Here is a 22,562-nt window from a genome sequence, read left to right as displayed (position 1 = left end):
CCCCAGACGTGGCATTGCAGTGTGTGCACCAGCCAAAAGCTGCCAACCGAGGGAGTGTTGTGTGTTTTTCACACACCTGAGCAATATAATGATGCTGAAATAACTTTGTATAGTGCAGACCTGGCCAAAGATTCATACACACACACACACAGCTTGCAAGGAAAACGTCACCTGCTCCTCTGCTTTGCAGAATCCAAACACATGCAAAGCTTGTCAGGCCCCCGTGGGGATGGCAGGGAGTCAGGTGTGGGCAGACACTGTGTTTTAGCCACAGGCAGGCACCATGGCTTAACTGGCTAAAACACCTGTCTCGTAAACAGGAGAGTCTGGGTTCAACTCCCAGTGGTGCCTTCTTGATTAACTTTTGGGGCACCTGGTATTTGCGACTGTCAGAGGATAAAACACAGAGCTAGGTGGGCCTTTGGTCCAGCCCAGTATGGCTTTTTAAATTATACTCACAGGCACTGATAACAGAGTTACTGAAAGTTTCAGAGTTAAGAGCTGATAGGTCAGTGGTCCAGCCTGTCACAGATGACCCCCCTCTGATACCAGACACCTCTGTGTTTTTGGGGAACCAGGGTGCAATATCCAGCCTGACTCATGAAAGACTCCCCCCAACCCCCAGCCTCTGCTTAAACCAAAACCCATCAGAGAAAAAAAAACTTGCAGAGAGCAGTGAAGGGCATTGGGAGACACACCTAGACCCCTCCTGACAAGGGTGACAAGATTAAGACATCCCCATTAGCATACAGAATGGAGAGCAGAGACAACTCCCCTAGCCTCATCTGCATGAAAGATGGGACAGGAAGACATCTCAATTTGCATACAGAATGGAGAACCAAGAACCACACTGAATTCTGGGACCAGAAAAAGCAGGGAAGCACTGCATCATGGGAATCTCTGCTCCAGATGCTAATGAACCTATGTCTGCACACACCCAGCTCAGCAATTACCAGACCAATTCTAATAATGAATCCCTAACTGATATCCAAATAGTGAAGCCGCCTAGTGGCATTGTGAGCTCCCTGGAAGAAAACACCACCCATAGCCAAGAGTGATCAGCTCCTTTTGTCTATTCTAAAGAAAACCCTTGAGTCATCAGCTTACCTATAAACAAATCTAGTCTTCTCCCTTGAGCCACTGTATTTTCTCTACAAAAATCCCTACTCACCTTCCAGTCAGGCCTTGGCTACACTTGCAAATTTGCAGCGCTGCAGCAGGGTGTGAAAACACACCCTCTCCAGTGCTGCAAATTGCGGCGCTGCAAAGCGCCAGTGTGGTCAAAGCCCCAGCGCTGGGAGCGCGGCTCCCAGCGCTGTACGTTATTCCCCACAGGGAGGTGGAGTACGGACAGCGCTGGGAGAGTTTTCTCCCAGCGCTGGCGCTTTGACTACACTTAGCGCTTCAAAGCGCTGCCGCGGCAGCACTTTGAAGTGCAAGTGTAGCCAAAGCCTCAGGGTTCTGATGCTTAGATCCAAACTAGGCATCAGTTCCACTGGAACTCCATCTTCTCCTGGATGATCGTGCTGGGGACTCTGCCTGTCTCCTCCCTCAGGCCCCTCAGCTACCACCATCACCTGGGAACCCCGACCAGTTCAAGCCTCATGGAGTGGTGAGATCCCCTTCTCTCTCTCTCTCTTTTCAATTTTCCTGTCTACCTTAGGTATTAACCTTTAATAATGTATGTTATGCTGATTTAGCCTCCTTGTGTAGTTATCACCAGTATTCAATAAATAATTTGTATGGTTAAGCTGGTTGCTTCTCTCTCTCTTGCTGCACCTCACTCTTTTGTGTTTTTAGCTTCCCCCATTCACTCTGCAGCAATGCTGCTTTTACCTAAGCTAAAGATCCCTGCAGCGCCCAGAATACTGTGGGGTTTGCTCATCAAGTAAGTTACTGCCAGTACAATGGTGATGTGAGAGTGGGGATAGGGCCGTGCTGAATCTGGGACACATAAGGCTAACAGCATGAAAGTGCTGCTTGACCCAGTCCATGGAGCCCAGGGGCATGTAAGGAGAGTCAGCTTGAAAGTGCTGCTTCATCCAGCCCAGTGAGTCCAGGGACATATAAGGGGTCAGCTTGACAGTGCTGACTGACCCGGTCTGCTCAAACTTGCTCTGTTAATTTATGTGTGGGTGGGTGTGTGTTCAGCCGGTTCTTGGGCTGGAGAAACCCAGCCCTAGGGAAGCTAGGTCCTGCAGGATAGCTCCATTGGGGGGGGACTTGTAGAAGGGAGGAGTAGAGCTCCATATGAACACACAAAGTGACACAAGCAGCACATTGACAGAATTACAGAACCCCTTCCCCAGAAAAGTAACCCGAATAAATGAGCATTCCCCAAAGTAAGGGGCAAATCTGGTAACACTGTTACTTCTCTATCCAGGAGGTTTTTGCAGCAGTTGCAGACAAAAAGGACGTCATTGTGAGCGGCCCATGAAGACAAGACCCACTTTTGCCTGCCTTGCTCAGCTTGACTTGCTGCCTCACCCTGTTCCTGCCCTAGTGCCCGGGTTGACCTGGCGGTGGAAGGGGACTGGGGGGCAGTGGTGCGGGGAGGAAGTTGAGCTGGACCCTGAGCTAGACTAGACTCTGGTGGTGAGAGTCTGGCCACCACTTGCCGCCCCACCCTGTTGTCCTGGCTTCCCCCACTGGGCATCATTTCGGGAGGGAAGTGGGGCTTCTGCCTCCCCTCCCCGATTTTCACACCGCAGAGGAGTGCGAACAGGAAAACGAACTGCTGCTCCACACCCCACCGGAGGAACCTGACACAGCTGAGAGTCTGTGCAGACATCAGCCCCCCTGCCAGCCCCACAGGCAGCAGCAGTGCCAGCCCCCCAGCACCACAGGGGCACTCAATGCACTTCCTGTGGGGAAATGGCTCCTTGGCGTCCAGCTGCTAGAGTGAGAGCCAGGAGAGAGCAGTGTCTGGCTCACCGTGGGGGAGAGAAGAGACCTGGTGAGTGCGGATCTCCCTCAGCCTCCCCCGCAAGGCTGGTCAGTTGTATTGTCACTGTGATAGTCACCTGCTTGGAGCCTGCCCGGACAAGCCACAAGTGTTGGACAGACAAAACTACACAGGATCTTTTCAGGGGGCAAGACAAAGACGCCACATTTATTATGAGAACAGTGTGATTTATGGCCAGTAACTAATATTTTAATCCTTACACACACACATTATACCTAATACCTACACACACACACACACATCCATCAGATGTTCTGCAGCTGCTGCATAGTTACCAGCCCTGAACACAGCTTGAGTTTGTGGCTTGAGTTTTCAGCTTGGGTTCGTAGCTTGTGGCGGTAACTGGCCAGGAAAGCCGGGCACGAGGACGAGCTGGGTCTCTGTTGGGCCTGCACCGATGTCCTTCAATGTTGGCAGCAGAATGTTACCCTCCAAAGTCTCCTATCTCACCTGTCCTTTTTGTAGGCTTTAGTTTGAATCCAGAGTCTGTAGGTCTTGCTGTGTCACTGCCTCTGGGTTTGGTGATTGATCACTGGTCAATTGCAGGCGACTTTCAGCCTGGGACCTGGCTTTGATCTTCCTTCTATTGGACCTTTTCTTTTTAGGGTGGCCTCTTCTTACTTTGTTAGGGCTCTTGTCTGCATCTTCAGCCAGCGGGGTTTGAACTTTATTTCATCAGGACAGGCTGGGGATGGAGGTTGATTCCATCATCCACACATGCCTCATTCACACATCTAACCTAAACTAATAAGAGTACAGCAGGGTTTGCAAAAATGAAGGTTGGAGGAAGCTATTACAAAATGAAGTGAGTGTTTTAAAACGGGGTTTGAATTACAATATGGCAAACAGTGAACAGAAGTTACAATATAGACAAGTGTAGTGAATGGTGAACAGAAGTTACATGGATAAACTGAACAATTAAAAACAATTTCATTCATCAGTTTTACAGGGGCTGCAGGTCAGGAGTGAGAGGCATCAGCAGAGCTGTCAATCTGGAGGTCAGGACTGGGATAGCAGGGGCTGCGGGTCGGGAGTGAGGGGCACCAGTAGTGCAGTGACTGCAGAGCTCAGTGGGAGCCCAGGGGGCTGCAGTTCGGGAGTGATGGGCACCGGTACAGCTGGGGGAAGCCCAGGGCGCTGCGGGTCGGGAGTGAGGGGCACCAGCAGAGCTGTGAATCTGGAGGTCAGGACTGGGATAGCAGGGGCTGCTGGTCGGGAGTGAGGGGCACCATGAGAGCTGGGGGAAGCCCAGGGGGCTGCAGGTCTGGAGTGAGGGGCACCAGCAGAGCTGTGAGGCTGGAGGTCAGGAGTGGGATAGCAGGGGCTGCGGGTTGGGAGTGAGGGGCACCGGCAGCGCAGTGACTGGGTTGCTCAGCAGGGAGCCCAGGGGGCTGTGGGTCGGTAGTGAGGGGCACCACTAGAGCTGGGGGGAACCCAGGGGGCTGCAGGTCGGGAGTGAGGGGCACCAGCAGAGCTGTGAGTCTGGAGGTCAGGACTGGGATAGGATGATGGGCAGAGGGTGATTGGTGGAAGGGCCCATCTCTCTGGTCCTCGGCCAGGGAAGAATGATGGGGCTGGAGTCTTGTTCTTCACATTCACGGTGCGAGTACAGAAGGTGCTGGAGCTCTGACCAGGGAGGGCATTAGGAACCCATTACCCTGCAGGGAAACATTCAACCGCTGATCTATACTCTCAACAAAGTGTGTCCTGTATAGCCCAGAACAGGGCCAGTGCCAGTCCTCTAATCCTCCCATGGGCCAATAATGTCACTCATACTGCCCAGAACCCATCCCCCAAAACTCTGCCCCTCACCTGCCTAAGGCTCTGGGAGGAAGTTTGGGTGGGGGGAGGAGATCTAGGGTGCAGGCCCTGGGTTGGGGCTGGGGATTGGGGTGCAGGAGGGGTGAGAGGCTGGTCTCTGGGAGGGAGTTTGGGTGGGGGAGGGGTTCTGGGGTACAGGCTCTGGGGTGGAGTTCGGGTGCAGGCTCTGGGCTGGGGCAGGGGGTAGCAGGAACAGGAGGAGGGGTGGGGTTGCAGACTCTGGGCGGGAGCTTGGGGGAGGCGGGAGGGGACATGTGGGAAGGGGAGGGGGTGCAGGCTCTGGGAGGGAGTTTGGGGGCTGGGGTGTGTGGAGGGGAGCAGGCTCTGGGAGGGGTTTGGGAGTGGGAAGAGGTATGTGGGGAGGTGCTGGCAGTGCAGGCTCTGGGAGGGGTCAGGGATGCAGCACTTACCTGCGGCTCCAAGGCAGGGCAGGTTGGGGGGCCTCCGTGTACTGCTGCCCCCAGACACCACCCCCGAAGCGTCTCATTGGCTGCAGGGGCTCGGGGTGGGGGCAGCGCGCGGAGGCACCGACCCACCCTGCCCTGCCATGGGGAGGGTTCGGCAGCCACTGGAGCGAGCAGGCAGACACTGCTCAGCTCCGCTGCACTGCCGGGACACTGGGGGCGAGCGCCTGGGGGTGGCCGGTGGGGCCAAGGGAGTGACCTGGTCCCAAAACTGCTGGAGCCCCACGGGCGAGACCTGGGAACCAGGACTGCCAGCCAGACAAACCCCTTTAAGAGGAGGCGACCCTCTCCCTGTCAAAAACTGATCTTCCTCCTTCAGTTCAGTGACAGCCTGAATTGTTCCTTATCCCGCCAGAGCCAGAGGACTGAAAGCAGCAACATCAAACCCCTGTGTAGCTCGCAGGAATGGACATAAACACTCCCTGGTATCTGAGGAGATGTTCAGCTTTGCCCTTGGTCAACTACAAAGCTAAAGGGAAAGGAGGTGACGCCAGATATAAAGAGTGAAACACGACACATCATAGTTATGCCCACGGTGGCTGCAAAATCTTTTGATGTACTTCTGCTTATCAGCAGTGTATTGTTTTCTCTGGAGCCTAGGCCTTGACCAAGAAATTTGTACCTTGATAAAATAATCGACTGCCCCTGGTGAAGACAATCGACTTGACACCCACTGGGGTGTCCCTACACAGGTACAAGTACTAACAACAGTGGCTGCCTTTTAGCCATAGATTTTAATCAGGGCAATAAATTGAAACAAACCCCTGTTAAATCATTTCTCAGCCCGAGTCCTTCACCCACATTCCATAGAGCATTGGGCCACCATGTGGATGTTTCATTTCCGACCTCAGTTTCACACAGAGACAAAATTTCCTTTGCACAGATCCATAAACAGCAAAACCTCCCTGTGTCTCTGGTCTGAGCCAGGGCATTCGATGCCAGTGAACCTTTTTCTCCTGCAATGGCGACGGTCACACAGAGGGGTCATGGCACCTGCATCCCTGCCAGGGAGATATTGGCTCGGCTCTTTCTTTCTGCTGCTGTTGTTAGTCCATGAAACATCAAGGGTGGAATGCAAGGCTGAGTTCACGCACCAGCCCTCTGAAAAATTTCAGTGCCCCAGAGAAATCCTGCCCCCTGCTATTGGAACGATGTGCTGGAGATTTGACTAGGAAAGGGACTGTCTGAATTGTCAGAGTGGGGAATGAACAACAATCTACAGCAATGTTGTTCACACAAACACACTCTAATCTGCTCCAGCCGGAAGGGAAATGGGCAGGAATTCTCGCTGTTCACCCAAGGACACACTTACACTGATGCGCAGCCGTGAGTGTGCTGGGGAAGCTGGTCTGAGCAAACTATTTGAAGTGACAATTCAGTGAGAACAAAATCATCATGCAGTGAAATGCACACAAGTCAAGTAGTTGTGGCCGAGTGGTTTAGGTGATGGACTAGAAATCCATTGGGGTCTCCCTGCGCAGGTTCAAATCCTGCCAACTACGCAAGTGCTGTTGTTGTTATTATTGTAGTCTTAGTGCCTGAGCATCCATAGTGTGAGCTGGAGATATATCTAGTTTCACTCTGTCCACACTTAAAACGCTGCTGTGGCACTGCTATAGCACTTTGGAGTAGACAGTGACTGGAGGGATTTTCCCATCCCTGTAATAGCTGCATGGACAGAACAATTCTTCCTTTTCTTTAGCACTATCTAACCCGGGTTTAGGTCACCTTAACTATATGGGTTTGTGGGGGGGTCACACCCTGGGAGACATCGCTTTGCCAGTTCAGTGCCCAGCGTACACCAGCCCTTAGATCCCTCTTGGTATTTCAATGCAGGCACTGACCTGTGAGAGGAAAACATCAGCTCACAAACACAGAGACTGAATTTCCCACATTTAATCTCGCTGCACTTTCCAGAAAGTCACAAAATTCAATTCATTCTTGCTAGGACAGAGAAAAAATAAGTGATACTAAGTTTTTGGCTTGATTAAATAAAATTAAGTGTTTAATTAATATAGTAAAAATCTGTACTGATTCCTCTAACTAACACCATAGTGTGAAATAGGAACAGAGACAAATCTTGTCAGTGACGACTAATTTCACAAATGATCTTCCCATTATTAATTTCCACATTGCCCCTATTGGAGGTCTGGGCATCTCCAGTGTCATTGCTCTGCGTTCACCTTCCCCTAGAATTGTTCTCGGACATTCGACTTCCTCTGCGGCATGGGGCTCGGGTCACTTGCTGGAGGATTCCCTGCACCTTGAGGTCTTTAAGCCACAATTTGAGGACTTCAATAACTCGGACATAGGTTAGGGGTTTGTTACAGGAGTGGGTGAGTGAGATTCTGTGGCCTGCATTGTGCAGGAGGTCAGACTAGATGATCATAATGGTCCCTTCTGACCTTAAGTCTATGAATCTATGAATCTAGTCCCAAATTTGGAAAACTGTGCAGTTCAGCATGAGAATAGTGACCCCGTCTCCTTCCTGCACCTGCTCTACATTGCTCCACAGCAGCTTCTCCCCCGGCAGAGTCACCCCAGCACTGCAGTGCAGCCGCCCAGGGTTCAGCAGGGGCCCCTGGCAAGGACAGTGGGTGCAGCTAACAGCCCAGTGTGCCTGGCCCTGAGGCAGCTGTAAAAAAGCAACCCCCCCCCAGAAGTACAGAGACTGAATTCCTTAACTTTAACTTCATGACCCCCTGTAGAAAGCCACACGTGTCAGTTGTATTTTCACAGGGAGATGCAAAAATCAGGTGACCAATTTTTAAGTTGAGTAAATAAAGTTGAGGAGATAGTTATTAACCTCACAAAAATGTACTAAAGATCCCTCAACATAACACCTGAAGGTGAACTATGAACAGAGACAAACCTTGTCAGCAAAGGCTCATTTCCCAAACGATCCTCAAAATGTTACTAATTCCCACCCCTCCTCCACAGGAGCTCTGCGCAGTGTAACTGTTCTGCAGGCAGCTTCCCATTCAATGCTGTTGTGGGACATTCCCAGGCCTGGAAATGTACCAACGACAGAATTTGAAGAGCAAACCTGGCTCCCCGCACCAGGCGGGATTTGAGTGTTTTGTCCCTGTCACTTAGTCTTTGTCAATAGTACAGATGCCCTGGGCAGGACTCCAGGCTCTGCTTGAGGGATCCTGGCCCAGGGGCTGGTCGGGAGAAAGGATGGTAGATTCTGACCTGGAGAGGAGATAATAAGTGAAGGGGGCATTTTTATTAGCCCCCTCCTGAGGGTCCCCAGGGCTGGAATTTTACATTCACAGGGCCAAATAAGGGGGTGAAGCCACTTGGTTAATGAAAAACAGTGTTCCAGGTCAGGCTTGAACTCACAACCTCAGCATAGCTCCTCTCAAGACTGCCCTATAAGTACTGTGCGCTAACCACTTATGCCACTGGAGCACCTCCTTACTATGATTTTCTGAGACCCCCTAGGTTGATACAGGCAAGGAGTGACCCCAAAACATTCTCAGTGGAGCTGAGAGCAGGTAGCGACAAGTGTTGTACTCGGTGGGGTGGATTCTTCTTAAGGGTTCCAGGCCCCATTTGACCCTTTTGTTCTTCTCGGTGTAATAACAGAGCTGGTTAAGACTCAATGGAGAGTCTTGCTGCAGACCAACAGATCTGAAATCACTGATAACCAGCTCTAAGCATTAGTCCTGCTTTGGGACAGTGTCTCTCATGCAAGAAACTGCCCAGTCTGCGCTAGCAGTGAGGCTCCCTCACTAACAGCTGAAATCAGGGAGAGCTGTGTGAAGTGCAGGGCCCCAGGGGTGCCTGAACAGGGGGGAACAACACCCCAGGTGCCCAGAGGAGGAGAGGTGTGTTGGGCTCCAGCCTGGGACTCTGCCTCCCTCCTGCCTAGCCCTGACTGTGAAGCCTGGCCCTGGCCCTGGCACTCCTTCCTTTAAATGCCATGTGGGCAAGAGGAAGAGTGTGGCAGCTGCAGGGACCAAAGTTGTGGGCATCAGGTGAAGCAGCGAGAAACAACCATATGGTCAACCCGCAGGAATCTCTAGCCAGACTGTTAAGTTCTAGGACCCCAACCTGTAGCAGCCATCCCATTGAACCAGCCCGACCAAAGACCTGTCTCCAGTGGGCATCAGTCACCCAGCAGGAGAGAAAAACCTCACTCTAGTTGACCCTGAAAGAAAGTAGCCAAACACATTGAGCTCCAATGCTTTGTAGCAAAGCAACGTGTCGCCACGAGGTCCCACTGAGATTTGAACTCAGATTCCACGATTCAAAGTCCTGAGTGCTGCCCATTACACCATGGGACCTGCTACTAGCTCATTTTCTAGACCCCTGTGACTCTTGGCTGGTTTGCAGTCTGCACTTATTGCTTCCCACCATCAGTTTCCTCTCGCAGGTCTCTCTCTCCTCCTCCAGTGACTGTGGTCCTGCACTACCAGATCCGTGGGTCCTGCCCTGAGTCCCTGCATCCCCCTGCTTTGTCTCCATTCCCTGCAGGCTGCAAAAATGTCAGGGGAGGCCGCCCCTCCCTTCACTCAGTGCTCCTGCTCATATCAGCCAACTGCAGCCTCATCTCCTGGAACTCGGCCAGCTGTCGCTTGATCCGATCGTACAGTCACACGCTGACTGGCTCCCCTGCCTGGATGCTCTTGTGGAAATCCCACAGGTGACACTGCAGGACTTTGCACTGTTGGTTTCTTTAATGTTGTGGTGTTTCCCCAGCCGCCAGAACAAAGCCGCCAACTCCTCCCTCACCGACTCCCACCAATCCCCCTGGTAACCACAGAACCCTCTGATGCTTTCCCATTCTGCCAACACAGCCAGGCCTCGCCCCCCTGCCCCTTTGTCTTGCAAGCTCTGGATGTTCAGCTTCCAATATCCTCTGCCCTGGGTCAGGGAATTGCCCACATTGAGCACACGGTGAGAGCTGCGTGATCCGAACTGTCCATTGGCACCACCCTGCACTGGGCTGTCGACGTGCTCTCCTTCACGGATATCCGGTCACTGCGACTCCTGGCCTGTCCCCGCAGAAAGGTGTATCCCCTCTGCGGCTGGTGTGAGCTCGGGTCAGAGGAATAGGAGGTTACTGCCCACCCTCCACCGGTTCCACTGTGGAGAAACACGTTCTCTAAGCCGACCTCGCTACAGACCTGCACCAGGTAGTGCTCATCGTAGAAGAGTTTCCTCTGACAGTTGGAAAAACAGGACCAGCAGTCCTCAGGCCGGTGCAACAATTGAAATCCCCCCCGACACCAAACACCATGCGGTCTAGAAGAAGGGAGCCAGTTCCTTCATAGAACTGTCCTTTCATGCCTTAATTGGGGACCATACACACTAAAATAGCAGTAACCAGTGCCATGGAGCACAAAGCCACCAGTAATGCCCTCCCTGGTCAGAGCTCCAGCCCCTTCTGTACTCGTACCGTGAATGTGAAGAACAAGACACCAACCCCATCATTCTTCCCTGGCCTGGAGGACCAGAGATGGGCCCTTCCTCCAATCACCCTCTGCCCATCAAGCTACCCTAGAGTTGTTAATGTGCATTTCCTCAACACCCACCATGTCCAAGCCCAGCTGCTCCAAGGCAATGAACGTCAAGCGCCTCCTCCTGGGCCCCCGAATCCCTTCCACAGGGCCACTTTCACACATGCCCCTTCCCTGGTACTGCCCTCCCTCAGCTGCACAGAAGAGTTTTCATCCTCTCTACCTGCCTGTCACTGCCCAGCACCCCCTCTAGCACTCTCTTCCTGCCATATTGGGTCCACCAATAACTCACTTAGAAGAGACAGCTCCTGTCCCTCATTGTTAAATGTCAGTCCAGCCAATTAGGGGCAGAAGCCCACAATATCTTTTCCTACTGCGGAGCCCAAGCTCAGGGACTCACCTTGGGTGCAGGGACCACTGTGCTCCCAGAAAACAAGCCACCACTGTGCAAAGAGGGATGAAAGGGCCTGCCAAAGCCTGGGATTGAACCAGGGACCTTTAGATCTTCAGTCTAACGCTCTCCCAACTGAGCTACTTTGGCAGCTGCATGGTAGCATTTTGGCCTGTTGCTTCTCTGTCTGGGATGTTGTTGTCAGCAGTTGCACACAAAAAGGACAGGAAAAGGAATGGCTGCTCCACACCCCCACCGGAGGAACCCGGCGCCCTTAGCTGCTCCCCTCGCTCCCCCCCAGCTGTGCTACTGAGTGGAAGCGTCCTGTGCCCATAACACAGAGGTCGATCAATCAAAACCCTCTTCTGCCAGCACCAGGCCTCCTGCTTCTTACACTGGGCCTGCAAGCGAGGGGGCGGCTGGCACAGCGCCAAGAGTCTAACCTGTGAGGCAGGAGGCGGCTGACGCCCGCAGCCTGCTGGGGAGCTCCCAGAAGTTATTAAGGGACAGGGACTCCTCAGTGCCCTTAGTAACAAGGGTTTGGGGGTCACCGAGGCCAGTAAGGGGGTCACTATGTCAGCCCTATAACCCTGGGTGTCAGGTCACTGTGCAGCTTTGATCTAGAGCTTGGATCCCAACAACCAACCAGCAGCCCACAGCCTCCCCCTGGGTCTGGCCCACCTGGTTACTCCTTACAGGCCGACCTTACCCCCCTTCCAGCCCCCGATTCGCCTCTAATCATCCTACTGCCACTCAGAGCCACAGCCGTGGAGGCACTGAAGGTGGGAGGGGTGACTCTAGGGTGGGGTTCTTCTCTAAAGATGGCTGGCAGAAAGGTGGTGCTCAGCTCTCTCAGGGACCTGCCCAGGTGCCTCGCTGCCAGGGGATGCAGACGTTTCTGTAAGGCCATTAAATGGGTATTTGGCTTCTGAGTGAATGTGAGGAATGTGCAATCCTGAGAGGGAATTTCCATCCTTCTTTTTGTTACTCTTCAGGGCCCCAGTGGCCTAATGGATAAGGCATTGGCTTCCTAAGCCAGAGATTGTGGGTTCAAGTCCCATCTGGGGTGGAAAAACTCCTTCCTTCTTGTATATTGCAACAAAGTCTTGGTGTTATTTTCCCCAAGGAAGCTGGGAGACATTTGAACCCAAAGTACTGGATCTTGGGAGCAATCCCCCAGAAACAGCATCTTCCACTTCACAAATCCTTTCTAGACCCATCAGTAGCAAACACTTAATACTAGTGTTTGACTGAGAATAGAAGGAAGGGGAGTGTTTACTCCGACACCTCAGTGAGTGACACAGACAGAAAGAGCAAGGCTGTCCTGAAAGAGAATGGATCTGTCTGGAGACAAAGCAGAACCTGAGAATGAGCAACAGTGTGAAAAGAAGAACTTCAAATGTGTGTTAGGTGTTAGATAGGTTGGTCTGACAAATTTCAAGAAAATACCAATGCTCGTAGACCGATGCAGACACTGGCTGCTACTGACGTTTTACTGAGAATTCATTGAGAAATATTTTCCTTAACTATGTTATGGAATATTAGGTGGGCTATGAAGGCACCATTCCTCCTGCTTTCACCCTTCGAGACAACACGGCTACATGGCATGCGGCCTGTGCTCACCTTCCAGTCAACTGCTAGAGAAGACAACACAGACAGGGATGGCAGCAGAGCAGACTGGAGCTCCACGGAGATGGTGGGACCAGGTCTCATCAATGGGGAGGTGGCCACCCCAGCATGCACAAGGCTGTGCCAGTAAGTGCGGCGTGTGCTCCACGGTGCCCTTACTCCCTGCACATGGTGGTGGAGGGCAGTTACTGAGTTCGGTTGGTCTGGCAAATTTAGGGCTTGGCTACAATTGCAGATGTAGAGCGCTGGGAGTTAAACCACAGCAGGGAAACCGCTGCCGTGTGTTCACACTGACAGCTGCAAGCGCACTGGAGTGGCCACATTAGCAGCTCTGGCAATGCCACAGAGAGCAGTGCACTGTGGTAGCTATCCCAGTGTGCAAGTGGCTGCAACGTGCTTTTCAAATGGGGGGCAGGGGTGGAGTGTGACAGGGAGTGTGTTGTGTGTACGTGGGGGGAGTGACAGTGTGTTTGGGGGGCTGAGAGAGTGTCAGCATGCTGTCTTGTGTGTTCGGACAGCAGCAGACCCCCCCCCCCCGCATACACACTGACAACAGCAGCATTCCACACTGATGGTTGCTTTGTCCCAGAGCAGATAAGCAGCCGGCTGTCAGAAACGGAGCTTTGAAAGGGGATATCCACATGCCTGCAGCCGATTTCAAAACAATGACCAGAGTGGGCACTTGACTTCAGGGGATTATGGGACATTTCCTGAGGCCAAACACAGTGCAGTGATGCAACACGTCATCCACACTGATGCCCGGGTATTTCAGCAGGGCTCAGCGAGCTTTATGTTTCTCATGGAGGTGGATTACCAGGAGCGCTCCACCTACAGAGCCCAGGTGCTCCATGTGCCTTGCGAGTGTGGACACCTCAGGAGTTAGGGCACCCGGGGCTGCTTTAATGGGCTCTAACTTGCAAGTGTAGCCAAGCCCTTAGACTATGTCACTTGTGTGACTTACTTGTGCTATTGTAATAAATACAATAGACGTGCAATGGTCAGAAATTGCACCAGCAGAGAAGTATATTAAAGGGAAACCCTAAGGAAATTAAGAGTTTAAATTATCCTCCACATGTCCCGCGTCCCACTGAAATGAATCCAACCCACAGGGCACGTGGGCAGAAATATCGGTGTCAGGATGCTACATTGTTAGCACAGTAAATGAAGCTGCAAAATAAATGATGTTTAAATGACCTCACTCTATTTTTTACAATCCTGTGTTAAGAGGTAATAGATACAGATGGACACCAGGCAGGGTTGTTTGGAGGATGAAGCCTTTATGCTTCCATCTCCCACCAGTGTCAAGTTTTAGCCAATTAGGACAAGTCAGCAAATAAGAACAACCTCAGGTCTCAGTAACTGCTGCAGGTAGCAAAGTCCTACAGGGAGCAGTTTCTGGCACTACACCTGCACAGCTCTGCTCCCCGGCTCTTCTTGGGCTCCTGCTCTCTCCTTAGCTCTGCCCCACTCTGGCCCAGGCAGTTCCAGCTCCCACGGAGGATGGGACCCTCTGGCCTGGTGACTCCCTCATTACACTGCCTGGCCTGTCAGTGCGGCTAACTTGGAGCTTTGGCCTCTCCCCATTACCCAGGGGACTGTCAGTCTCAGGGGCCTGATTTCCCATTGTCCCTTCCCCCTTCTATTGGTGCTGGGAACTAGCCAACCAAAACCCCCACTAAGCTTTAGTAAGGGGCCAACAGTCCCTTACATGAGCCGGCCCCATAAGGGTCACTGATGGCCAGAGAAGGCAGCATGAGTTGGTCCCATGGTGTAATGGGCAGCACTCAGGACTCTGAATCCTGCAATCTGAGTTCAAATCTCAGGGGGGCCTTGTGATAAAGCCCTGGAGCTCACACTGCTCCACTTCCCTGTCTCCAGCTCTGCAAGAGCAATTTTTTCCCCTCCTACTGGATGGGTCAGGGCTCTAGAACTGACACCTGAGGGTTGGGATTCTCACGGCTTCACCTGGTGCCCACAAGTCTGGCACTTGCCTCTGTGCTTGAAGGAAGCAGGGCTGGGCAGGTGGGAGCCCAGCACCTCTCCTCCTCTGGGCACCTAGAGCAGAGACGGCTGGTGCTGACAGCTCCAAGGGACGGCTTAAAAGCCACAGAGGCCAGGGCAAGAGGAGGAGAGGACCATGCCTATGTGTGGCCAGCAGACAGCCACAGGGCCAGCCTGCTCCCTGCTGTGCTGAACCCCACTGAAGGCCACCCACAGGCCACCATGCAGGGCGGCTGCTGATGCTCTGTGGCCAACATCAGAAGACGGTAGGAAAGCAGGGCCAGCCCCCCTGGTGGGGCCTCTTATGGTTCCCACTCCAGGTGCTCACTTTGGCAGTGGAGCCGCCCATTTTCTTTGGCAAGTCAGGAATGGCAAAGGTGAGACTGGAAGCCCCTGGGGCTCATGCCCCAGCCTTTGTGACACCCAACCCCCAACTCCTTCCTGGGGCTCTAGCTGAAGCCAGAGCATTGACCTGAGCGGCCAAGAAGACGTTCCAGCCCTGAAGGGAGCAGGACTTGCAGCACAAAGTGAGCACAACCACGAGGGGACTCAAATCCTGAATCATCCAATCCACAGGGAGATGCCTTATCCTTTAGGCCACATGATGAGGGGGTCTAAACACTTCTTTGGAAAAGCCGGACACTGTGTTTCTCAGGTCATCTGCTGAGGGGGCCGAGACGCTCTGGGCACAAGAAGTTAAGTTCCCAGCGACACGTGAGACTTAATTGTATGGGGCCAGGTGCAGGGCTTTGGCAGGGAGGCTCGGGCATGGGGGATTGGGGTGCAGCGGATGGACCGGCTGTCTAGGCACAGAGATTTTGTCTCCCTGAGGAGGAGGAGGAATCCTGCTGCCAGGCAGTGGCTGTGCAGAAAAAGAGGAGGGGTTCCTGGGGCTTTTTTTTGCCTCTCTTTTGCCTGCCTGCTCACTCTTGCCTGCACACTGGGATAATCACTCTTGTGGTGAATAGTGAAGATATTTCCTAACAAGCTCAGGTATCTCAGTTGATAGCGCATCAGGCTCTTAATCTGAAAGGCCAGGGTTCAAGCCCCTGTCTGGGCGCTCAGCTTTTAAGTTGCCTTGTGTACCAGGAGCCAAACTCTGTTCACAGCCACACAGGGATTCCCAGAAGCTGTGGCCATTTACTGGAAAGGTTCCTTCCCTCAGGAATCAGGAGAGAGGCCACATCCACAGGAGCAGGCCTAGAACACGCAGTCTCTGGCTGGCAGGAAGTGCTGTGGGGCCAGGTGCTGAGAAAGCCCAGAGGGGGAGCAGCAGAGATGGGGGGAAGAGAGACAGAGAAGCAATGAGGACAGAGCACAAGTGTAAAGGGGGCATCTGGTCTGGCTATTGTGGGGAACTTCCCTGGTTTATACAGGACCCTGGTGGAATAGGCCAGTGGAAGGATCTGAGTCCCCACCCCCTTACCCAGAGGCTGCCTGACCTCAAGGACTGTTAGGATACAGAGATTCAGGCCTGTACTTTAAGAATTTAGGTGTATTTTTATCACTTAGCTAGTTATAAAGATATAAGAGAAAGATTAAAAAATCACTGTCTGTCTGTGTAATGGCCTTCTCTTACTGTGACAGTCTGAGGCCTGGTTCTTCGGCTAAGCAGCAAAGGCAGCCATAAGCTGGGAAGTGTATGGTCACATCCTCACATTCCCAACTACTCACATTGAAATAAGGTGCTATTGGGCTGTTAGGAATACAATCCTGCCCTGATATTCCATCACCTCCAGAGAAAGGGAAACTTAGTTTGGTAGCATCCTGTCTGGCAAGAACTCACTTATCAATAGACACAGCTGGAAAACCCTTATGTCTGTATAGATGTAGTTGTGAAATCCTCCCTTCTGTATTGTTTTGTATGTTTATTTGCATGGTCTCTGTCTGGGTCTGTGATTGTTTCTGTCTGCTGTATAATTAATTTTGTTGGGTGTAACCAGTGAAGGAGGTGGAATATAACCATGTTACAGTATATTAGGACTGGTTAGTCTAGAGAAGGAGTGAGGGTGCCAGGCGGTGTGGTGGTCGGGGCCACGTGGTGAGTGTCCCGCTGAAGCACTGGCCACCCCCCTTCTCTCTCCCTCCGCTCCCTCCCCTTCCCCCCCCCCCCCACTAGACCGGGCGCGCACTCTGTGTTGTCCCCGCCCCACTTTGCTGCTCCAGCTGTGCCGTGTCCCTCCCCAGCTTTGCTGCTCCAGCCCCACCATTTTTGTGTTGTCTTCCGCCACTTTGCCACTCCAGCCACGTTGTGTCCCCCTGCTTTGCCGCTTCAGCTGCGCCGTATCCCCCCCACACCCCTGCTTTGCTGCTCCACCCGTGCCGTTTTTTCCACCCTGTTTTGTTGCTCCGGTGGCCCCACCCCATTTTTTTTTGCTTGGGGCGGCAAAAAAGCCAGAGCCGGCCCTGCCCACACCTGACTCCCTGCCATCTCTACCGGGGCCTGACAAGCTTTACTTGTGTTTGGATTCTGCAAAGCAGAGGAGCAGGTGAGGTTTTCCTTGCAAGCTGTGTGTGAGTGAATCTTTGGCCAGGTCTGCACTACAAAGTTGTTTCAGCAGAATTATATTGCTCAGGTATGTGAAAAACACACAACGCTCCCTCGGTCGGCAGCTTGTGGCTGGTGTACACACTGCAATGCCACGTCTGGCGACAAAACTGCCCTGTTTTGGTGACAAAATAAAACGACTTCGAGGAGAGGTCTAGAGCTTTTTGCAGCAAACTTAAAGTGACAGAGTAGACGCTGCTGTTCATTATATCACCATAACTGGCCTCCTCCAGTATCCCACAATGCCCGCCGTGAACTCGGCTGCCCTGCATTCCTGCTACAGAGCCATGGGCCCCTCCCCTTTCATCGCTCTGGGAAGTTCTCACAGCTGAGGCTGCTGCTCTGCTCCAGCAGCCAGGAGCAAATCACTGCCGTGGATGCTGCTCTCCGGGAACTTCCATACATTGGGGGGGGGCCACCGGCATCCGAACTGTGATGCCCCCATGACACCCCTTCCCTCGAGGAGGCTCTTACCTTCTAAACAGGGACGTCTGTTTTCTAGTAAAATCACTAAAAGGGAAGGAGAAAACTCGAAAGAGGTTCCTCCTGGCACTCACATACGTGAACCCGAATACTCTCTCAGTCCTCAAAGAGAGACCTAGAGAAGGAGACTTGCTGAAGCAAAGCCACAGGGGTCTCTGAGGTTTCCCTGGCCCCTCGCCCCTGTCCTGCCTCGCTGATGTCAGCATCTCTCTGTGAGGTCACCACCTCCCCACCACCTTTGACCAATAGTCTGAGGTCCTGCAAAAAGCCTTTGTGATGTCACTGCCACACCCCTCCCTTGCTGTTCGCTAATGTCCTGCCCCTGGCCAGGCACTTTGGAGGTTTGAGCTACTCCCTGTGGATCACTCCACTCCAGGAGCGTTCGTTCTAGGTAGCAAGCCGACTAGACAGGAAAACATCAGACGCTGCTCCCAATGCTACACTCCGTTTTTCAGAAATTAGTCGACTTTATGGTCAGAAGAGACCATTAGAGCAGCTAATCTGACCCCCTGCATATCACAGGCCTCCTGTATGACACAATAGCTACTTTTTGAGCAAACACATTCCAGAAAGGCATCTAGTCTTCATTGAATGACATCAGGAGATGGAGAATCCACCACTTTCCTTGGTAGCTTCTTCCTGTGGTGAATCATCCTCGCTGTTGAATATTTGTGCCTTAGTTGTAATATGAATTTGTATCTTTTCACCTTCCAGCCATTGGGTCTTGTTATGCCTTTCTCTGCGAGATTCAAGAGCCCTTTCATACCCAATCTTTTCTCTCCATTAAGGCACTTCAACACTTCAATGAAGTCACTTTTCATTCATGAAGGACCCCCCGCCGCCGAATTGCCGCCGAAGACCCAGAGTGGAAGAATCTCCGGAGGCCCGGACCCCACGAGAGTTTTCCAGAGCTCCCGGAGTTAGTGAAGGGACCCCGCTCCAGGAGCCCCAAAAAACTCTTGTGGGGGCCCCTGCGGGGACCAGGGCAAATTGCCCCACTTACTCCACCATCTGGGCGGCCCTGATGGGACCTGGAGCTACTGTTATTTCAGGACTCCTGTGAGACCCTCAGCTGGTTGGTTTGCACTCTGCTCTTGGGACTCTCTCTCCTCCTCCCTCTCTGCTGCTTTCCTCCCCTAGACATTGAACCCAGCCCTTGCTGCTGCCAACACCAACTGGCAGAAGGGCCTATAAGTCCCCTGCCGGAGGGGAGGCCAATGCATGTGGTCGGCCATAAGCAATATGATATTTTCTGTCTTATTCTCTATCCCTTTCTTAATGATTCCCAAGATTCTCTTTGCTTTTTTGCCCGTCGTTGCACACTGAGTGGATGTTTACAGAGAACTATCCGCAGTGACTCCAAAATCCCTCACTTGAGTGGCAACAACTATTTTTGGCCTCGTCATTTTATATGTATAGTTGGGATTATGTTTTCCAATGTGCATCACTTTGCATTTATCAACAAATCTGTCATTTTGTTGCCCTTTCACCCAGTTTTGTGAGATCTTTTTGTAACTCTTCACAGGCTGCTTTGGACTTAACTTTCCTGAGTAGTTTTGGATCATCTGCAAATTTAGCCACCTCGCTGTTTACCCCTTTTTCCAGATCATTTATGAATATGTTGAATAGCACTTATCCCAGACGCCCTGGGGGGCACCACTATTGACCTCTCTGCATTTTGAAAACTGACCATTTATTCCTACCTTGTAACCAGTTATTTACCCATGAGAGGACCTTCCCCCTCATCCCATGAGAGTGTAATAGAGCAGAATAGGGCTTCCTTGGGAGGGGGAGTGAACTGAGAATATATCAGGGGGTTGTGCACATTTACTGTCCTGGTGAAAAAGTGTGTCTGATACTCAGTCTTTGCTGCTCCTGCCGGCTGTGACTGCTGAGGACTTTTTCCTTCTCTCCTCCAGGGTCTCCCTTCTGCCAGAGTCTCAAAAAGTCAAGCTGCCCTGCAGACTATGGCAGAGCAGTTTGGTAATAGGCTGCAGGACTCAGCATGTAAGAATGTAGCTGCTGTAGCACCTTGACTGTCCATGGGCCAAATCCTGCAGCCCTGGATAACCTCCCACTGATGGTGATGGGAATTGAGCCTTTGTAACTAGCTCCTGGTACCTGAGGTCTCAGCTATGGATTAAACTGGTGGCAAACACAGCTTCAGCCAAAGAAGAGAAGGACGTAAGTGAAAGAGCAAAGCCGGCCATCCGGGGAGCTGCTGCAGTCCCGTCACCACAGCTGGAAGGGAGAAGAGGAAAAACTCCCTAAAGTGCTGGGAGCAGCCCTGAGAAAAGGAAGTTTGTCAGTGAGATCAGTAGCAATAACTGTGAAATGATGGAGTGCTTTCTCCTCTGTGCCGACATGGCTGAATTGTGTTACTTTACTGTGATAATAAGCTTTAAAATATCCTGCTCTAATTTCAGGATGGGTCTGTAACCATAACTGGACTCTGTGCGAAGTGGCCTCTGGAAGTGATCTCTGCGCAGAGCTGGCTGAAGAGCCTTCCTACTCCCCAGGAGATCCTGGCTTGACCTGCTAGTTCTTCCTTGCTGAACCTAGTTTGTCTGTCAGGCTCCTTTCTTTTATTTCTTTTAATGAAAAGAAAAGACCTCACTGCACAATCCTTGTAAGTGTTTGTTCAAGACACAGAGACCCTTCCCTTCAGCTAAGTCTTGGAAAGTATTAAGTGGTAAATCTGGAGCTGATGGAAAGGTTACCATGACTCAGAGTTGAGCTGAAGCTGCTGTGACTGAAACACAGAACACTAATCAGTATCTGATCATGGCAGCTTGTGGGAGAAGTGCATGTTAGAAGCCCTCTGTCAACTCAGCTGTGGCTTTCCATGCACAGAGAGTCAGACAGCAAAAAGTCTGCAAGTCTTGAAGGAAATGGGGAATGTCTGTACTTTGGAATTTGAAGGTGTAGTCTTGGACCATCAAGTGTAGTGGTTACAAAGGCTCTTTTGGGGAAGGCACCATGGCTTAACTGGCTAAAGCACCTGTCTAGTAAACAGGAGATCCTGGGTTCAACTCCCAGTGGTGCCTTGCTCTATAGCTTTCATCTCCTTTGCTCACATTTTCCTGTGTCTTCCTAGGAAACAGAAGAGACCTCCCTTGACAATCCAAGTAATTGCTTGTGAAGGAAAAGGCTTCTTTCCAACGGAGCATTGGAGAGAATCAAATCCTCAGTCTGGTGTTGATGAAAAGGCTATTGGCATTGGCAAGGAGGTTGCTCCGGCTGCAATTTGCTGTGACAGGAGACCCTGTGTCATGCGCCCATGCGATTCGCTGGGGATATCTGTGCACAGAGCCCCTTCTAGAGGGTTCTCTGCAGGGCTTGCAGGAAATGGAGAATGACTGTCCTTTCACTTTTCATGTTATTGTTGATGAAAAATGGAGCAGTTCGGGGAGAAGTCCCAGAGCGTGGCACCATGGCAGAGCTTGCCAAGAGAGCTACTGGATAAAGAGCAGATTCAGGATCCAGCATCCAGTGCTGCCTTGCTGAATGTGCCTCCTCTTGTCCCCTTTTGGTCAATCTTTTTTGTTAACGGAGAAGCCCGACTCTGGCTAGCTATAGAAATGGTTGGAAAAGAAACGGGTCTTTTTGCTGACAACTGTCAAAAGGAGGCTTTGGATAAACATGGAAACAAGGTCAAGGTCACTGTAACTCATCTTGCATGTGCAGCTGTTGAAGCTACAAGGCAGAGCACTAAGCACAGTATTACCACGGCTGGTCACAGCAGGGTCTCTGTGTGGTGGGATCCGTGGGGTACAATCCCAAACTGTGGAACTGCTCTGTCCTTTTCTCTCTCCAGCCTGGGCTGTGTCTTACAATGCTGCAGTAGTGACAAGCAGCAAAACCCCCTCCATGTGCTGTGATCACTCAGCCAACAACATGCAGCAATACACCCAACTAAGTTGCATGAATACTCTATAAGCCACTCCTCAATTATACATAGAGAGACACCAGCATATCTCCCCAGCCCTCAGCCTTGCACCTCAGAAATGTACCATCTTACACTGCTCAAAACCTCTTGAAAAGTGCAAGCTCATTAATTAATTCACCACTTCCTCAAAAAGAAAGTGAACATGCACCAGCCTTTTTAATCTGAGCAGCTTTCCCAAGCACTTTGGACAATTTCACAAGTAAATTTAAAACATTAAAATAAGTTTATTAACTACAGAAAGATAGATTGTAAGTGATTATAAGTGTTAGGCAGAGAGGTCAAAGTTGGTTACGTAAATGAAAATAGAATCTTAGGCCTGGTCTACACTAGGACTTTAATTCGAATTTAGCAGCGTTAATTCGAACTAACCGCTCAACCGTCCACACCAGGAAGCCATTTAATTCGAACTAGAGGGCTCTTTAGTTCGAATTTGGTACTCCACCCCGGCAGGTGGAGTAATGCTAAATTCGACATGGCTAGCTCGAATTAGGCTAGGTGTGGATGCTAATCGAACTTAGTAGCTCCGGGAGCTATCCCACAGTGCACCACTCTGTTGACGCTCTGGACAGCAGTCCGAGCTTTGATTCTCTGACCAGCCACACAGGAAATGACCCGGGAAAATTTGAATTCATTTTCCTGTCTGGGCACTTTGAATCTGACGTCCTGGCTGGACATCGGGGCGAGCTCCGCAGCACCTGCAACGCTGCAGAGCTCTCCAGCAGAGGAGTTCATGTAATCTCTGAATAGAAAGAGGGACCCAGCATAGACTGACCGGGAACTCTTGGATCTGATCGGTGTGTGGGGCGAGGAGTCTGTGCTTTCGGAGCCTCGCTCCAAAACAGG

At 51.7% G+C, this 22,562-nt stretch overlaps 6 non-coding genes across 6 annotated transcripts; 4 read left to right on the top strand and 2 right to left on the bottom strand.

Annotated features, from left to right (window-relative positions):
• The first annotated feature begins 277 nt into the window (after positions 1-277).
• TRNAT-CGU lies at positions 278-351 on the top strand. The gene has a single exon. It is a non-coding gene; the product is annotated as a tRNA-Thr (tRNA).
• A 6,319-nt stretch (positions 352-6,670) lies between these two features.
• TRNAS-AGA lies at positions 6,671-6,752 on the top strand. The gene has a single exon. It is a non-coding gene; the product is annotated as a tRNA-Ser (tRNA).
• A 2,718-nt stretch (positions 6,753-9,470) lies between these two features.
• On the bottom strand, positions 9,471-9,542 carry TRNAQ-UUG. Its single transcript has one exon. It is a non-coding gene; the product is annotated as a tRNA-Gln (tRNA).
• Positions 9,543-11,186: 1,644 nt separating this feature from the next.
• TRNAF-GAA lies at positions 11,187-11,259 on the bottom strand. Its single transcript has one exon. It is a non-coding gene; the product is annotated as a tRNA-Phe (tRNA).
• Positions 11,260-12,105: 846 nt separating this feature from the next.
• On the top strand, positions 12,106-12,178 carry TRNAR-CCU. Its single transcript has one exon. It is a non-coding gene; the product is annotated as a tRNA-Arg (tRNA).
• An 8,565-nt stretch (positions 12,179-20,743) lies between these two features.
• Positions 20,744-20,817, top strand: TRNAT-AGU. Its single transcript has one exon. It is a non-coding gene; the product is annotated as a tRNA-Thr (tRNA).
• Positions 20,818-22,562: the final 1,745 nt, after the last annotated feature.

Source organism: Mauremys reevesii, unplaced genomic scaffold (genome assembly GCF_016161935.1).
Source record: "Mauremys reevesii isolate NIE-2019 unplaced genomic scaffold, ASM1616193v1 Contig4, whole genome shotgun sequence".
Taxonomy (NCBI): domain Eukaryota; kingdom Metazoa; phylum Chordata; order Testudines; family Geoemydidae; genus Mauremys; species Mauremys reevesii.
Note: the sequence above shows the minus strand (reverse complement) of the source record. Positions and strands in the feature narration are given on the sequence as shown.